The sequence below is a fragment of the Protopterus annectens genome, chromosome 5.part0 (genome assembly GCF_019279795.1).
Source record: "Protopterus annectens isolate FY-2018-M chromosome 5.part0, PAN1.0, whole genome shotgun sequence".
Classification (NCBI taxonomy): Eukaryota; Metazoa; Chordata; order Ceratodontiformes; family Protopteridae; genus Protopterus; species Protopterus annectens.
Genome location: NC_056735.1, coordinates 1,923,826,015 through 1,923,843,115, shown reverse-complemented (window position 1 = coordinate 1,923,843,115; position 17,101 = coordinate 1,923,826,015).

The following is a 17,101-nucleotide window of genomic DNA, read 5'->3' as shown; positions in this document are numbered from 1 at the left end:
TATCTATACGCATACACTCTTGAGATCTGCATCACATCCTGGGGATAAACGGGATTCACTATTTTCCATCTCATTTGCATAGTATTGTCTTCTAATGCATAGTTACATGACCCATACTGAGCCTCCAAAAAAATAACCACTGCTTACTGTCGTGCAGATCCATACACAACAGGTTAAAAGCGCTTTACTATCACCATATTCAATGTCCCTTGTTCTTCCCAGCAACAAAATAACCTGTCTCTACACGCCTCAAAACCGAGACCCTGCACACCACAGACGATGTGCTTTACCAATAAGTCATGGCAGATATACATACATCTGAGGTTATCACGTACAGATCATCCACCACAGGCATTCAGCAGTATAGGACATGTATTCCATCATGTAGATTTAGGTGTGCTAATGTCCACATATATATATATATATATATATATATATATATATATATATATATATATATATACACATATATATACATATACACACACATACGAAGATATAGAATATATATATCACAACAGCGAACCATGTGACATCAAAGCATTAAACAAGAATGAAAAGGAAACCACATGCGCCTCCTGCATTATGTACTGGTGTTACTATCAAGGCAAATGTGTTTCTGTGCATCACACGGGTTCAGACTGTATTAAGAGTAAGATTAGGGCTGCTGACATTTACTCACCAGACCTATTGGCGAATGTATGTGTATGTCTTGCCAACCCAGTCTCTTGGGCGATTGTGACATTTATGGACACTATGTAGGAAAACAACAAAACATGCTCCTTAACACATCCTGGAGCTAGCCACTCACAGATACCAACACATAGAATATGACTACCAAACACACACACCTGTCATGCCTTGGAATAGAACAACTACCTGTCTATTCTATCACACTACAGCATTACGCAGTTACAGAATGGGCTACCGAGATTACTGGGACACAGCACTCCCAGAAGCATACTTCTAGGTGGGTGACATCATCAGCAATGGAAAAGATGCCGATAGGGATTGTATGGAGTGTGAGCAGTCTAAACGCATTATTCTGTCCCCAGGCAGATGGAAACCCACACACACACAGTTGACATGGCTGGGATTAGAACACAGACCTGACTACCTTATCACACTACAACATTACGCAGTTACAGAACGTGCTACCAAGATTACTGGGACATAGCACTCCCAGAGGCATACTTCTAGGTGGGTGACATCATCAGCAATGGAAAAGATGCCGGTAGGGATTGTATGGAGTGTGAGCAGTCTAAAAGCATGATTCTCCAGGCAGATGGAAACACATACTCATTTGGCATGGCTGGAATTAGAACACAGAACTAACTACCTTATCACACTACAGCATTACGCAGTTACAGAACGTGCCACAGAGATTACTGGGATGCAGCACTCCCAGAGGCGTACTTCTAGGTGGGTGACATCATCAGCAATGGAAAAGATGGCGATAGGGATTGTATGGAGTGTGGCCAGTCTAAAAGCATATCATTGTCTCCAGGCAGATGGACACGCGGACACACACACACACACACACACACACACACACACACACACACACACACACACACACATACACACACACACACACAGCATGTCTGGGATTAGAACACAGAGCTAACTACCTTATCACACTTCAGCATTACACAGTTACAGAATGCGCTACCAAGATTACTGGTACACAGCACTCCCAGAGGCATACTTCGAGGTGAGTGACATCATCAGCAATGGAAAAGAAAGTGATTGGGCTTGTATGGAGTGTGAGCAGTCTAAAGGCATATTACTGTCCCCAGGCAGACCGACACATACACACTTGGCATTGCTGGGATTAGAACACAGACCTAACTACCTTATCACACTACAGCATTATGCAGTTACAGAATGTGTTACTGAGATTACTGGGATACAGCACTCCCAGAGGCGTACTTCTACATGGGTGACATCATCAGAAATGGAAAAGACACTGATAGGGATTGTATGGAGTGTGAGCAGTCTAAAAGCATATTACTGTCCCCAGGCAGATGGACACACACACACACACACACACACACACACACACACACACACACACACACACACACACACACACACACACACACTTAGCATAGCTGGGATTAGAATACAGACCTAACTATTTTATCACACTACAGCATTATGCAGTTACAGAACGCGCTACTGAGATTACTGGGACACAGCACTCCCAGAGGTGTACTTCTAGGTGGGTGACATCATCAGCAATGGAAAAGACGCTGATAGGGATTGCATGGAGTGTGCGCAGTCTAAAAGCATATTACTGTCCCCAGGCAGATGGAGACAAACACATGCCAGTGGTGTGATAAGGACAACTGCTTATCTATGGACCACTATTACAATACTACATAGATACGAGCCATGCCACAGACACTACACCTTTCAAGTCTGTCAATATGACCTTCTAGGAATGCGGACATTGACATGGATGCTGGCAGTTATGATGTACATACCTGTGAACCAGTGTGTACAATGTATGAATCCATTCTGTAGTGGGGTATGGCCATCTGTTGCCTGGATGACCACTATCTCTATACAGGGTTACAATGGCCATGCCCATACACATAGAGGCACATAACCGACACAAGGTGTCACTGGGCATGCTCACACACTTAGTAGCACACGGCCTTTTGGAATGCACTATGTGTCCATCTACACAATGTCATACTGGGCATGCTCACACACTTAGTAGCAAAGGGCTGTTTTGTATGCACTTTGATTCTAAACATGAGAGACCACAGTGGTGTCGATAGTTTTCATTGTTAGCATGAACGTTGCACTACATATATCTGACACTGGTCTTCTACACAACGGTCTGCTGCTGTCAGTCACCTTAGATGTACCAATCTAAACCTGGCATGCTAATACCACCCATGGTGATGTCCTGCCAGGAGTGGCTACTTAGCCCATATAGTGCCATTCATAGACGAATGTCCTGAGACCAGGTTAACACCCTGACACCTAGAGGACAACTGCATTGTATGTGTATGCTAAACAGTGCTAGATGTGTAGCGTTCATAATCACAGCTGCCCAATGTAGATCCAACAATGGTGGAATACTGACATCTGTGCAGTGAGGAACACCTGGCTGAAGGCTCAGTTGTGCACAATAGCACTACCACCGTATACCTCGGATACAGACATGTGGGCCATAACACCATTACAGACCTCTCCAGGTGGTGGTGTCCCCACGTACATGAAGGCCACTCACATGTACTGTCCAGTACTCCCTCAAAAGGCATCACAGATGTGTCAGGTGCAGATCACAGTGTCAAAAGCCACATTCTAGGATGTAGCCCTCAGACATCACCATGTCCTTGGACCAGCAACACACATCCATACATGTGGTAGAACATATGTTAGTACAACACCATGTGAACCTTGACCAGTGGACTGTACCTAGCTCTACAGCAACTGTGCAGACTACCCATGTACTGACACAGTTGCATCATGTGTTATGTGATGCAATGATACCACTGTTCTTAACCAGGTTTGGTGTATACATAACAGGTGCCCTGGGTCATATACAGCTGTAACAGATGACTGTTGCTGTACACTAGTAAACACCCTCATGTTTGGATATGACATACATGTACCTGCCATGGATATGTACATGCCCCACACACACACAACCCATATGTACATAGCATAGCTGTTGCTGTCCTTCATGCAGACAGGTGGCTACAGCAATTACACACATGCACATGGAAGGTAGGTCCATGGCTGTTGAATGCTAACAGTACATAAGGTGTGATATCAATGTTGACTGAGTTAACATTCCCTCTGTACTGGTTACCCATGACAACTATCATATCATACAACAGTCCATGTGTCATGTATGTCATCATGCATGCCCACCAATTGCAATGCCTACAAACATGGCTAAATGACAGGAATGTAGGACCTACACACTTGTACATATAGTGGTGTGCATTCAGCTACCATGCGTGTGCAGTAGCTGATGTTTGCAGGTGATCTGTGTCGTACTACAACATGCAGTTGCAATGCAGCCCCATCATTGCCAACTGTATATGGTGAAATACTGACAGTACGGTAAGATGTACATCAGGTATGGACAGATGTGTGGACATAAAGTGGTGGGCCATCTTTGCAGATGGATGTTTGCTGAAGACAGCTCACAGGTGTGTCACAAGCCTTCCTGCCATAACATGTGCACACACTAAGCTATGTTTCTGTTAATTGAAGGGGAAGACATATAACCTACACAGCGGTCAGGGTGTCACTGACTGTAAATCACTTGACACCTGTAATACGTAAGACCTCCCATGTGCATATATCAGCACAATTGCCAAAGGTAGCATCGGTACACATTGTAATGTGGGCAATACTGCTGCATGTCTGTCATACATATCATAAGATAGCAGGTGTTTGATTCACAGTAATGCCATGTGTGTTTGCTTGAGTATCCATATATGCCATGTATGGTGGGGAATACATCCCAATTGTTACTCACACCCATGTACACTGTTGTAGAGATCTGTACATACTGCAGTGCAGAAAGCAAGACATAGTCAGGGGTGGGATGTGTGTCACACACATGTGAGCTATCTGTGTGTGCATGACATAGGTGCATTCAATTGTGGACTCCACAGTGTGTGTGTGTGTATGTATATATGTATGGCTGTCTTGTCCATGGAGTGAAGATGTATGTTACCATAGTAAACAGACTGGACCCCTAACCCCTCCTGTTGATGTCGTTGATCTTAGGCATTACTGACTACCTGTGCATGTTCATTCTCTGTGTTGCGTCATGTGGGTGCACAGTACTGTAATGGTGATTACCACACAGGCAGGGGTCCTCACCTCAACACTATCAAGTGCGTGTGTATGTTACAGTGTCGTTGACCCCGTGAGTGTGGACATGTTACTGTGTGTCTGAATACATGTGTGTGTGTGTGTGTGTGTGTGTGTGTGTGTGTGTGTGTGTGTGTGTGTGTGTACGTGTGTGTGTGTGTAGTTGTGTGTTCTCATCCTGTAATTTGAATGTGTATTACAGCTACACAGTGAGACCTCAAGCTATCAACTGGCCTCTATCCTTGTCATCAGCTAGACCGCTATGTAAACTCCCCGCCCCATATAACTGTACCTGTGATGTCACCCAGTATGGATGTCACGTCTCTTGCCACTGTAGCTTAGTACACAGCTCCCATGCTCATGGATAAGTAGATTTGTAGACATCTTTGGAATGCCTGCCTTTCTAACAGTGAGGTTGAAGCTATGAATAGCATGCTGGTATTGCCATACATACCTGTGAGTAGTCCACATTTACACATGGGAAACTGCAAACACTGGCACTCAACGGCACATGCAATTAGACCTGAAGGAGGGAAGCAGGGCATCATTATCAACATCCTGTTACTGTTGTTACAAAGACACATACTGTGAACAGAAAACAATGCATTCTAAACCTGTACTACATGGTTTGTCTGCTGCATGTCAACAGTACACCACAATTGTAATCTACACTTATCTCCCTATTCTGTTCACCCTGTGCATCAGACCATATGAACATGTTCCTGCACCGATGGTGTGGATGACAGGGATGCTGCACAGGCATCATCATATGCACAGGGTGATAATGTTTGCCAGGGGCCTAGGCTGCACCAGTGGATGGCATCATGTGTGTGGGTTAGGGCCTTTGATCTAATTGGCCATGTGTGGTTGTTATGCATGTGAGTGTTGCAGTGCCCTACAGATGTTTCTGGTGTGTATGTGTATGTGTGCACACAGTTCTGCCATGTGTCTGACTTACACAGGGGTATTATTGACAGCTCCAGACTGTACAGACCAGGTTTTACAGCTCACTGTGTCTGGCCACAACCATGTGACCTGTGCCTGCCAGGGGTTGCAGGGGCACTACCAGGCAGAGGTGCAGATTGGGTACTGCATAATGACACATGTCTACTGGAACCATGTCCCCATTGGGACCATCCAGGGCCATGTCCACATGGCCTGCTGTGTCCTGGTGTGGACAGCGCAGCACCAGCTGCACTGTTGCTACTACCACCACTATGGGACCGGGCATGTGAGGTAGCTCATTCACGTAGACCTGTACCAGGTAACGTAGCTGGCCTATGCCCATGTGCCCTATGCCTCACTCCTACCAGATGTTCCAGCACAGACAGCTCACGCTCGTGGATTCTCATGCCACGGTCAAGGATTCCAACCATGTCACCCAATCGTCTGTCCAAAACTTCAGCAATCTGCTGTTTGGCATTTGCCAATGCCCGGATGTTGTCATTTAAAGAGCGGATAGCAGCCCACTGAAGCCTCTGCCCTTCTCTGTTCTGCCATTCAGCACGTGCCTGTGCTGCCATTACAGTCTGAAACATGCATCTGGTGACACCAGCTGCTGCACTCTGTCCTGCAGGGGCATGTCGGTCAGAGGTCCTCCTATGAGCAGCACTGGCCACATGCCTGTGTGGCCCATCTCCAGTCATTTGACTGACACCATGGTGTGAATACACACCTTCTGTAGCCACCACACATTCCTTTTCCAAGCTACTACATGCTAACTGTCCTTCCTCTATGGCCACTGGTGATGGGGTATGTGTTGGCATGAGATCTGTGTGCGGGGATGAGGGGGATATAGGTGGAATGGCAACCAATGGTACAGATTCAGCCCCTGACAATGCTGCCTGTGTCTCAAGCATATGTTCATCATCACTGCTAGAGTCTATAGGGACACTAATATCAGATGGACCACTGGAGGGTAACGCACCTACATCACCTGTGAAGGCAAACAAAGACTCTACATTACAACAGAGACACACACGCACAAAGACACACTCACACACACACAAACACACACACAGACACACGCACACAGACACACACACACACACAGACACACACACACACACACACACACACACACACACACACACACACACACACACACACACACACACAATATGCATGTGATTTGACAGAAGCCATGCAACATGCATGTGATACAGCAGACGGCATGCAGCTCAGACAATAATAGTTGTAGTTATCATACATCCCTGGGTTGTACACAACAGCAAACATGTGTCATAGCAGAAGCCATGCATTTCACACAATCATGGTAGTAAGCATGCATCCCTGTGTTACACCATGTGGACCACCACAGGTTAACAGTACACATGGCTGATGTGTGGCATATGACCTTGACATTAACATGTAGTATGACATGTAATCTGCTGACGTGTGCATTGACATGCATACATGTTTGACACAATGGTGTCCTGTCACATGTACAGTTGTGTAATGGTGTCACATTGCAGTGTTGCCTGTCTGCCCTACAGATAAAATGCACTTTTAGCAGATGTGCATGACCATTGAAGGGTATTATGAGGCATCTATATTGCTATACAGTGTGAAGTACAGACACAGTGCCATTACATGGAATCATGAGGCATCTCTATTGCTATACAGTATGGATTACACACACAGTGCATAGCCATGACTGTGTGCATACACAATACATATATACTGTGGACTGTGACCCACGTCGCTGAGGTGTATACACAGTAAACCATGATGAGTAATGTGTGACACAGGTCACCAAAGGACATACGGATGACACCCCTGCACATCTGCAAACATATTTTAGCTGTCTGGCAACCATATTCTCACATAGCAGACTTGTCAATTTACCACATCCCACATGACATTTGTGTATCACACATGAGTTGCACGGTTGACAGTGATGCCCAACAGCAGCAAGGGAAATGTACTGTATCTGTGGCCTGATGTGGTTGTCTGTGTATGTATGTGGATGCTGTACAGGTGACTACTGTCATGCTTCACACAGTCATGATGTTCAACACATCTTATGTGGTCGCATGAAGTTACGCCTCCACAAGCTGTGTACAGGCTTGTAGGATGTCCAGTGTTCCACATCTGCAGTATAACCATTCAACAAAGGCTATAATTGGACCATGTGTAGCCAATGTAAAACAGGTGTATACACAAACACATCACATCTACTGTGTGTTGCTACATGTCTCTAGCCATCCTCCATGGCCATGTGTGAACATGTGTTGGCCAAATGGTTGTGATGGCCGTCTATCTCACATATCTGTGTTGTCCCATATGACATACACCCATAGATGTCATATACTCCACTGTCCACAGGGTTATGCAGACAAAGGGTTGTATGTTTGGTATTTGGGGTATGTTTTATGGGATAGTGAGACAATGTTGCAGCCGGACCACTACATGTCATGGACATGTCAGATGGCACATCACAATGTGTGCACTCATTGCAGGGGCATAATCCACAATGGTGAATCCTGTGGGCTGTCGATACTCCAGCTCACTGTGTAGTACTGTTTGTGTACCCCACATGTGTAGTTCTGATGTATAGTACATGTTCCTACATTGAACAACACCTCCACCGTTGTATGCACAGCTGTCCACACATCTAGCAATGACAGTTTCTGAGGTTTCATGTCGGTGTTTCACTTAGTTTGTAAGTATTGCACATGGATAGCCAGTGTGATGGATTATAAATGCGACCTGTATCTTGTGACTGTACCATACATTATGTGTACATGTGTTAACTGGCCATATGGTGAATAGATCTGTGCATTAACATGCCTGATACTTATAACTGTCTCACCTGCAATGGCCTGCTGTCTCTGCGGAAAGCCAGAGGTACCTATATAGGGATAACACAGCAGTATGATCATTATCCACACCTGTATGACAGCTACATGGTGCAATGTGCATGTTAACTCATTCACCAGTACAATAGGACATACAAAGGTGTATGCACATGTGTGCATACACAGAGTAGCATACTATAGTATGCGGCATGTGTGTATACATGCTTTGCATATGATGTTACATTACATATTGTACAGTGACACATGCAACTATATGGGAAATAATAATTATATGTGCAGTAGTGACTTACCAGGCAACTCCAGGCTTGGTGGTTGAGAGACACTCGCCTCCATGATGGCAGCTAAAGTTTGTGGATGCTGTTCTGATGGTGTCCCCAGGTTGGCCAGTAGCTCCTCAGTACATGTGAGTGGGGGCTGGGTTGGTGGCCCACCACCTGTTGCACCTTGTTCCCTGGCAACTGCATTCATACGCTGTCTCGCACATCTGATCAGGTCCATGCAGTGTCTGCGCACCTGCTGGTATGTGCGATTATGGCCACCCACATCATTAACCCTCCTGCGAAGTTCCTGCCACAGGTCATCCCACTGCTGTGCATGCTGTGGCACATGGCTAAACAGGACATTATAGTTGCCTTGGAGGTAAGGTATAAGGGCCTCATCCTCCAAGCGGGTATAGGCTGGGAGCCTTGCTCACGGCATATCTGGAAAACATAATGATGGAGACAGGTCACAGTATCTCTGAGATGCACAGAGATACAGCTGTGCATACATGTGTATCACATTTATTACATATAAACAGTTGTCTTTGCAAATCTTCATGACACTGACACCACTGACATGTTTGTGTCACACACTTGTGACACCCAATGGGGATTGGATATTATCAGCATATATGTGTATCACCTGATTACATTGCTCATACTTCATGTGGATGCTGTCTTGATGTGGGAATGTCTGTTTGCCTGTACTGGTGTTCTTACCTATCAGCACATGCCTGGATGTGTCCACATTAATGCTGTCGACCTTGATGCTGTGTATATGTCACAAATCAACACATACACTGCCTTAACAGACATGACCTGTGACAATGCAGACATGCACATGGAAGCCTTTACATGCACGAGTTTTGCCAAATACATCTACACGGCACTGTACAGCAGTTCAACATCCTGCCACCTATCACCTGTGTTGCACATGTGATACACATGGGACACTGGCTAGCCAGATGGTATTTGCAGGGATGATTATCAACTATAGCATGTATGGCCAAGGTCATGTAGTAGTCTGTATGCCCTGGGCCATGTATGAGCATTGGATGTAAGGTTACCTAGCTGTAGCCTACAGCCATGTTTCTAGTGCCAGGTGAAGCAGTGCCACATAACTGATCTAGACAGTTAATGATACATTTACCATGTGATCATCACACCATGTCTGACAGAGGTGAAATGTGCAGCTTTGCTGGACAGGGTTGCATAGTATGGCAGGAGTATGTAATGGGTATGGCACAAGGATCTGTCCAGCATGTGGCGATCCTTGTACTAGGAAGGTGGATGCCCATGACATATGTATTTCAGATCAGGATATGTGCGTGTAGCATGTCCAACATCACAGTGTTGGACATGTCTTTATGAAGGGTAGACATCATGCTACATAGTGGAGATGAGGATTGTGAAGACTGGTGTCGCCCATCCAAACATGGGCAATACCCCTTAAAGGTGATATGTGATCCGATATTGGTCACTTGAGTGATGAGTATGGCTGTACAATGATCTCCATGTTCATGGATGGCACCCTGTCATGACTAGGGTTGCCTCTTATGACTACCTAATAGGCTTGGTGACGTCACTGGTTCAGGGAGGTAAACTGCACAGCACCATCCCTTACACACAGTGTTCATTATGTTGACCACTGCCTAGGTGGTAGTTCATGGGTGCAAGGTTATTAACCTAGCAGTGACAATGCAATAAACAGCTGTCAGATTGTGCACATATGTCACACACCTCACCCACAAAGCCCAATCTGTAGGTTGTCCATAACACTGAGTCAGCTATTGCTCCTAGGTCATAGCCATTCACATACTTACATAGGGAGATGCCTCCCATTTGTCTGTGTGATATGGGCTACAATGAGGGGGAGTACAACAAATTAACCCTGTTTTACTGTAGCTGCCACTGGTGTGATATGCACATATTACTCAGACACCCTTTGTAGTGTTGGTTCTGTCAACAGTCCACTGGCAGAACACTCCTGTGACATACAAAGGTACATCTAGTATACTGAGTCTAGGTGGAACACAGTATGGGTGATGACATCCTATGACCTGTCACAGGTATGATATGCAGTGTGAAATCATCCGTACTGTCATCTACATCTGTACTGCTAACAACATATACATTGATTAAGCTTCATGGACTTTCAGACCAGACTCATCAGGGTAGTAGTGCAGTACCTCCCATTATGAGTGGTGTCTCCACTTTGTGGGTTGTGATAACTGTTTGTGTGCACCATTCAGTGTTTTCACAGACTGACATGAAGCTATGTTTTACATGATGTCTATGTGTAGAGCAAACTGTTTTGCCATATGTGTATGATACAACCAGGGATGTGGACATATCCCATGCAGCCTGAGTGCACCTTGTACCATCATAGTTATGGTTACAGAGGCACTGTAGTGTTCATGGATATGTGATTGTATACCTGTTGGGGGGCAGTGTGTTTATGTTATCTGACACCCTATCTGTATTGCGTAATTATGCTCAGCACTTGTTCAGAACATGTAAGCACTTCATGAGCTATTAATTACTATAGCACTCAATCTTCCTCATTATCTACAGGTAACACTGTTTGTACTTACATTTCCCACTTGCTTAGAGTAAAACAGCTCTTGTACACACTTTCCTCACATATCTAGTGGGAAATAGTTAAATATTCAGGCATGTCCAAGTGTCAATTCCCAGTGTTATTACCTGTCTATATGATAAATATTGGCATCATGTGGCAATATAGAAACTGTCTCATGCACACAGTAAATACTCCCCTCCTAACATACAACACTACAACCTGTGGGAGATGCACATATCTAGCCATGCTGGAGGTAAAACTCTCTCCAGCCCGGACTGAACCTGACAATCATGTGGGGATGTTAAACATTTGCACCACTCCACACTCATCACATAGTCTCACTAGATCTCTACCACCACAGGCCACACATAGTAAGACTACAACATTTGCAGAGCTTCTCAATACTACTCTGTCTAGGCAACGGAGAAATCCAAAGCAGAAATGCAGGCAGCCCCCATCACCCAACACAACACTAATTACTTATAGCCCACAGACGCAGTGTGACCATCAACCACAGCCAATAGGGCGATATAACATACCCAACACACTAGTCATAAGTGACTCTATAGGTGGTCTCACTGATGTCCCACTCAGCAGGCTACACAAGGGGATAGTTACTGTCAGCTGCCTGTCGGGTAACAGGATACGCAACATAACCTATGCACTCAGGTCACTCCTCAACAGGTACAATATGACTGTGTCATTCTCCATGTTAGTGTGAATGCCCTGAGATGTACCTTGCTGGACTACATGTAAAGGGACATGGAGTAGCTCTCCGATCTTGTAGCCTAGGCAGGTATAAACCTAGCCTTGAGAAGCAGTCGGCCATCATCCAGACTGATAACGCAATACAAGGACTGAATTATTTACTTCAACAATTGGCTATGCTTCTGGTGTCATTCCAAGGGTATCCAGTATTTGTCTGCTTTGAATGACATGGTCGACAGAACACAATGCTTTGGCACAGATGGCCTGCACCTGTCGGCCCTGGGATTACGGATAATGGCTAAGGTTCTTGCTGCTCCTATAGTGCCTGTTTTAGGCACGGTTCAAATAACATATTCACCACCATAACAAGGACAGGCAAGCAAAACCTGAGGATAATGCTACTCAATGCTTGACATCTTCATCTCAAATGCACTCACCCGAGGCACTCCTTGTAATGGACCACTTTGATATCTGTGCAGTGACTGGGACCTGCTTCTAAGCTCCTGAGAGCACTCCTGCACTACCAGGCTATTACTCATACCACATCTTTCAGTCATGTAACCAGGACCGGAAAACCCACGGCAGAGGTGTGTCCATATTTTCCAAGGATATCCACACCTCCAGGCTGGTTGCTTAGCACAATGTATCAGAGGTAATCCAAGTGCAACTAAATCTGGCCATAACTGCTATACAAATTGTAGCTTGCTACAGATTCCACACCATACCTCACGGTTAACATTCCTCACTTCTTGGTGTACTGGAAAGTAGGGTTCAAATAGAAACTACTGATGTGCGACTGTCACTACCCCATCATTAACTGGGTCACCTACTCATGTACCGACACATTAGGCCAACGCTTTCTGGGATTCAAAACCTCCAATCGCCTGGATCAACCTATCCACACCACCACCAGGGCCAACAATATCCTAGACTTGGTCATTACCAACATGTGTGACTGGTGTTCCACACCTGGGGTTATCTCCTCATTGGTCAGATCCTAACGTGCACTAATCAGCCTTTTTATACACATCCTGGCACCACACCCTTTACGGAAAATACAGTACAATTTTTCTACAAAGCCAACCAGGCTTCTTATGATAGCAGTAGTAAACATAATGACACCCATGCAGATGGACAATACTGTTACAACCGCTGAATCATACACAACTGCACTTAATTAGCACTTACACGGCTGCATGGATCATGCTATCCCAAACAGAGCCATGACGGTACCCAACAGAAAATGGACGCCACTCTGGTGGTCCACTGCCATGGACATAATATACAACAGAAGGAGGAGACTGTTGCAAAGTAGAGTACAATCCCAAGAGTGGAGTAGCTCCCTGGTCAGCCTCAGTAGGAATCTGAAATCCATTATCACATCCTCCAAAGCTAGCTACGTAAACATTACCACGACTAATTCCAAGGACTACCACAAAGCATTCTAGAGATATGTAACTACTCTCGATGGCAATACCCACATCTGCTCTGAGATACAGCAGTTAGTCATGACATTACAGAACTGACTGATATTGGCAACATCCTGGCAGATAGGTTCAGTGCTAACTTTACACCCCTCTCACACCCTAAAGGGCCCATATCTATACAGGAACAATGCAGAGTCCCTGTGATCACAACTACGCAGTTCAAAGCTGCACTCTCTAACGCCACGAACACAGTATCCATGTGACCATACAACATACCAGGCTGCAATTTCCATAAACTTCAGAATGAAATGGCTCCCCACTTGGGCACCATATTCACTAATAGTCTTGCATCAGGCATTGTGGCCCCTGAATGGCACACAGCAACAGTTATCACACTCCACAAAGGTGGTGCCACAATGGACTAGTGGAACTATTGCTCTATACACCTGACTAGACTGTTCTGCAAGGCTATGAAGCACATCATCATGGATGTCATTCACAGAGACATTGGTGGCCTCCAAACCTTTGATCCCACCTAGTTTAGATTTGTTAGGGACAGACCATGCCTCCTAAATCTGGTGGAGTCCTTTGAGACAGTTACCAAAGCAGTAGATGAGGGTAAGGGGGTCCACACAGCCTACCTTGACCTCTCAAAGGCTTTCAACACCGTTCCCCATTCAGGTATTTTCAACATACACATCCACCTGCACATCAATCCCTACGTCACGAGATGTTACACAAAGTGACTCATGGACAGAACCCACACAGTGAGGGTAGCATACCCTAGTTCCTACTGTAAATCAGTTACAATTGGCGTCCACCAGTCCTCGGTCATAGGGCCCCTCATGTTTGGTATATGCTTCTCTGAGGGACAGGCTAGCACAGAAGGACTTACCCTGAATAGGTTTGCAGATGACTGCAAACTTGGGGCCATGATTGATTCACCAGCGGATACAGACACCCTCCATAAGGGTGTCACTGGGACGGATACCTGGTGTCAATAACATGGCCTGAAGCTGCATCCCACAAGGTGCATAGACATCCTCTATGAATTACACCAATCAACAGCGGACAATCACATAAGTGGTAGTCCCCTACATACATAAGACATAATAAGGGATCTTAGAACCCAACTAGATAGCATCTACTCCTTTGATAACCATATTGCCAAGGTGGTGTGGATATCCTTCTACATGGTCACCCTAATCTCTAATGGGTTTGTAGCCAGAACAAAGGTAGTCATTGTGCCTCTCTACTCATGACTTATGAAACACATTAAAGGGTGCAACACCCCATTTGGGATGTACCTTATGAAACAACAGCAACAGCTTTAAATACCACATTACCACACCAAGAGGAATACTGACCTCCAAAGCATGACGTATGCAGCTCAACTACAGAAACCCCAACTGTACTCATTTGCATATCACATACTCAAAGGTGATCTCTGCTGAACATACAAGGCCCATGTCCAAAACAATATTGATGGATATGCTCCACATAAGCAAAAGGCACTGAGAGCCACATGACCTGGGATATGTACCTAAATGCAACGATGACTAGGACGTGCTGGAGGGATACATTCCTGACCCGGACACTCACCATGCTTTGGAACATGTAGAGGATGTAGTTCTACATGTGAGTGTAGCTGTTATATCAGCTTTCTGATATGGAATTATTGCAACCAAACCCTGTAACATCGGTGTCTGTTCCATTGCACAACAGCAACGATTTCACATAGGGCCATTATAGTGTGTCTCTCACAAGGTATGTTAAGGCTTCTGCAGATGTCATAGAGTGAGTGGATGTTTGTGATGTTATTACAGTCTGTATTGCAATTGATTCGGGTGTGGGAGAGATGTAGGTGGGTGTACATAGCAGATGAAGGTGTATAGGAACTGCATTTATACATATGACATATGTGGGTGAGGGCTCCTTCCCTAATTGAAGACCTATCATTTAGTAGATTAATACTATGTTTATTGCAGGCTTATTCATTAAGCCATTGTTAATTGGTTCCTGTATAGCATGCAGGTGATGTCGGTCCTTCAATCCCTTTGGAAATACATCGGTATGTAATGAAATGTTGCTACATGAAAGCTGTCTCGTGTATTTCTGTCACAGATATTTGCACTCTTCGGAGTTGTGTTGGTGACTGAACCTCTTTGGCTTGGGTTGCCACCTTTTCAAATGGCCATAGAGGAACATTTGCAGAACACACATCAGATTTTAGAGGCCGACACATACCCATGGTCAGTACAAAGTATAGAACTTTACATATATGCCTATATAAAAGCTTATATTCTTGTAGCGGTTTACTTGCTTATCCTGTTTCTTGTTACATGTAGGTATTTTAGATACAGATGACTATTTTATGCAACAATTACATTAAATATGGAACATGCAAAATGTCTCGAGATTGTAGAACATTAGTATTTCTGCTCATTTTGGTCAGGACACTACCAAACATGGAGGGACTGCCCCTCACAAGGTGGGACATGAGGGAACCCTATCTTTAGCTCATGTCCATAGCACATATTTGTAATAGTGTATAGAGATATATATACTCTCCATATCCTTTGCTCATAATGTTCAGTCGTGGCGGAATGTGTGATTGCTATGGTCCATGTTGTGCACATATTTGAAGACTTCAACCGCTGTATATGGCATACCCATGGATTCAGGAATGCACACACTTCCAACAACCACATTACCGTTCCCAGACACCCAAACCCCACAATACCAAAAACTCAAACTCGTGACAGTCAAACTCCCAGAACTCACACAAACATAGAAAACACACACGCACACACAAACACACTGCTACCCATCACATCCAAACAAACCATCCTACACTACATATGGCCAGGTGGCCATGCCCCCATACACACCCCATCTGGGTGGCTGCACCCCCCACACCACACCTACTGTAATAATCTACCTCCGAGATAGCACAAACAGACACATGAAGCAAACCCACACACGCACATTACAGTCCCCCGGAAACACACACCACACTCAGAACACACACTTACACACACTACAGCAATCAGAAACACATGTAAACACAGTACCTACCTGGACCGCAGCACCAGAGCACTAACTAAATGTCCCTTAACATCGTGATAATAGTACTCGCGGTTCTAGTGTTCTGGTGCTGTGGTCTTTCGGTCTTTAAGCCTCGTGATTACACGTGTCAGTATGTAAAGCATTCGGTATTTGGTAGTATCCTATTTATATGTACCTCCATGGTTGTGTAGATGTTGTTAATATATATCTATATCCGTATATATCGACATATATCTCTCTATCACCCTTTCTCTGTCATTATATATATATATATATATATATATATATATATATATATATATATGTATAGATATATTTATATATATATAGATATATTTATATATATATATATATATATATATATATATATAGAGAGAGAGAGAG